The 3,294-nt window shown below is 46.3% G+C and overlaps 1 protein-coding gene across 11 annotated transcripts in view; it reads left to right on the top strand.

The window, feature by feature from the left end:
* SCAPER (S-phase cyclin A associated protein in the ER) overlaps positions 1 to 166 on the top strand; it is a 631,592-nt gene extending 631,426 nt beyond the window's left edge. For 8 of the 11 annotated variants that reach the window (XM_085896250.1, XM_085896251.1, XM_085896260.1 and 5 more), the window contains one exon: positions 1 to 165. This exon is cut by the window's left edge and continues 1,102 nt beyond it. The gene's annotated coding sequence lies outside the window, so the exon portion shown is untranslated. The other 3 variants (XM_085896259.1, XM_085896255.1, XM_085896256.1) reach the window with 1 other exon arrangement.
* Positions 167 to 3,294: the final 3,128 nt, after the last annotated feature.

The following is a 3,294-nucleotide window of genomic DNA, read 5'->3' as shown; positions in this document are numbered from 1 at the left end:
TTTTTTTTCCAGCGCATCCATTGAAATAAGAGCTGTTAAGCGCAGCCCCTTGGGACGTGGGTGTAGATGTGAGAAGGTAGAGGATCAAGATGACAAAGTGGTCACCTCGATGGCTTTGTACGATGCCAATTGACGCTGCTTTCTATGGTGATCAATAAAGCCTCCATCTCCTAAACTGACTCAATGTCATCTTATTACATGGTGGCAGTGAAAGGTAAATAGTGGGGGGGGGGGGGGGGTCAACGTAACAGAATGGAATTCCTGTTGGTTTTGCATGTTAATTTTTTGCAACGATTATGAATGTGTTCTTAGCATTGCCAGGAAGTGGAAAAATGTTGTCGCCATTTTTTTCTGTGGACCTTCAGTAACCTTGACACAACATCAAAGCTGAAAGGTCATTTTTGACCCAACGTACTGTATTAATCACGCTTTGTTTCAGAGTCTGGAGTGCCAGAATGTTACATTGTGTTTTCTAAAGTGTTTCTGACAGATATTCAATCTGAACTTACAGTGTCTTCATTCCAGAATGTCTGTTTATCCTGTTTATGATCATACAACTAACTTCTTGTTGAACTTCGCAGCCATGACCCATCCAAACCAGCATATAATACTGAGATCTCACTTTCTCCTCTTCAGCTAACTTTTGCATGATAGTTAAGGCCTTAGAAATAAGAAATACACATCTACAATCATTTGCAAAAGTTTAGGACCACCCTGAGAAAATGTCAATTTGGCAACCCTGGACAGGTATTGCATCATCCACTCATAGATGTTGCATCACCTGCCTAGAACATTCAGACGCATGCTTGTACTTGCTTCTAGAACCATTGGCAGGTGTCTGTTGTGAATTCTGATTTTTTTTTCTTGTTTTTTTTTTTTTTGTGATTTTGGTCCTGCGGTAAAATGGGCAAAAAAAAGGCTCTGACAGAGGTTCAACGGGCTCAGTATCTGGGCCAGAATGAAGAAGGTTCAACTGAAGACATGGAAAAGTGCAAGGAAGTCGGTGAAACACAAAGTGGCTGATCAGGTAGTGGAGCTCAAGGACGACAGATCACTATTTGCCCGCATGTTGATTGTTGCACGCTCACGCTCCGAGATGAACCTCAAGGAGAGCATTGGCCAGCATGAGTTCACGTCTCTCCCACGAGCCTTGTTCACAGTGAGTGATGAACTCCTACCATGCACAGACAAAAGCAAGCTGATGGCTGTACTTGAGGACCTCCCAAACAAAATTAGTGTTGATCTACAGCCAGAGGATGTCACCAATGACATTGTTCCCTTGACACCAAGGAAGGCAACTGTAATTGATGGAATGGCAATTGTCCAGGCAATGGGTAAGCCACCTTGGGTCAAGACATGTGCTCAATGGGCTGACCACTTCATAGCTACACTGGACAGCAAGTGCAGAGAATATGATGACCTCCATCTAGTCTTAGACCGTTATGATCTTCCCACTTCACTGAAAGAGGCCACAAGGGAGAGACGCCAGGGTCATAAGCCAGCAACTGCTTACCTCGTCACAGACAATACACAAATTGACAAGGTGTCAGAAAAGTCTGCTGCTCTTCCTTCGCTCCAATTGGTTCTTCTGACCACGTCCTTGTCAAAGTGGACATCTCTCTGGCTGTTATCAGAGAACCACCTCACCGCCGTCGAGTCTAGCATTTCACTCAAGCCGACTGGCAGGGTCTCCGAGCAGCCATCAAACTTACAGACTGGTCTCCTATCACTACTTTCTCAAACATCAACTCATCCTGGGAATTCTTTCAAAGAAACTTGCTCTCCCTCATGCACAGATTTATCCCCTCTCGTGTTCAGTTGTCTTACCCTTCCTCCCGCCCTTGGTTTACTGAAGCTTGTGGCGAGGCAGTTGTCCTGAAACAACTTGCCTTTGCCTCATGGAAAGCAAACCCAACGGAGGGTAATCTCAGTTCTTTCCACAAAGCTCGGAACAAGTGTGTATCTACCCTCAGGAGAGCCAGAAAACAACATCTTTCTCATCTCAAGTCTGAACTCTCAAACCTCTCTCCCTCCTCAAAATCCTGGTGGCGTTTAATCAAATCTGTTTCTGGTGTATGTTCCCCCTCCATCCCCTCCCTTACCTCAAATGGCCGCACTGCTGATTCCACACGTGATAAAGCTGAATGTCTAAACTCGGTGTTTGCAGCTAAATCTTGTGTCCTAAACCCATCACTATCTCTACCCACTTTACCCAGTCGCACCCAACATATATATGCTTTCAAACCTCGAGTCAGATTCTGCAACCGGTCCAGACGGCATCAGCCCACGTGTCCTCAAAGCCTGCTCTTCTGCTCTTGCTCACCCTCTCTCTGTTCTATTCACCCTCTCATTTGCCCAAGGTCATCTGCCATCTGCTTGGAAATCTGCTAACATCACTGCCCTGCATAAAAAAGGTGCAAAAACAGATCCCTATAACTACAGACCAATCAGCCTTCTCCCAATCATCAGCAAGGTGATGGAATCCATCATCGCTTCAGATATGAAATCCTTCCTCTTCTCCAATGGCTTGATTTCCAATCATCAATTTGGTTTCAGACCAGGTCACTCTACCCTGGATATGCTGCTTCTGCTCTCCCATCAATGGATGGAGGTCCTCAATGCCAGACAGGAAATCCGAGCCGTATCCCTGGACATATCACGTGATTTTGACACAGTCTGGCACCCTGCCCTACTCACCAAACTCTCTTCCCATGGTATTCAAGGCCATCTCCACTCATGGCTCGCAGACTTCCTCTCCTGTCGCAGTCAACGTGTGGCCCTAAATGGAGTTCTTTCATCCCCTCTTCCTGTGCAGGCTGGAGTTCCTCAAGGTAGCGTTCTGGGCCCTGTTCTTTTTCTGGTTTTCATCAATGATCTCTCGGACTCTCTGGAAAATCCTCTATTTCTCTTTGCCGACGACTCCACCCTCTGCTGTACCATCTGTCATCCCTCAGACCGGCAAGCAGCAGCTTCTTCGCTCACTGCAGATCTGGATAAAATCACAAACTGGTCCAACACGTGGAACATGTCTTTCAATCCAGACAAATCTCACACTCTCACTATGTCTCTTCGAAAGGACCGTTTACAAACCCCCCCATCCACTTTCTCAACAATCCTCTGGAAGAAGTCTTTTCTTTCAAGCTTCTGGGTCTCACTATCTGCCATGACCTTTCCTGGGAAAGTCACATTTCCAACCTCGCCTCAAAAGCCAGTCGCCGACTGGGAATCCTCCGTCGTGCTAAGTCCTTCCTCGGCCCTCTTGAGCTCCTGACCACTTACAAAGCTTTTGTCCGT

Source organism: Eptatretus burgeri, chromosome 9 (assembly GCF_056783735.1).
Source record: "Eptatretus burgeri isolate ZD-2024b chromosome 9, Ebu_testis_v1, whole genome shotgun sequence".
NCBI lineage: Eukaryota > Metazoa > Chordata > Myxini > Myxiniformes > Myxinidae > Eptatretus > Eptatretus burgeri.
Note: the sequence above shows the minus strand (reverse complement) of the source record. Positions and strands in the feature narration are given on the sequence as shown.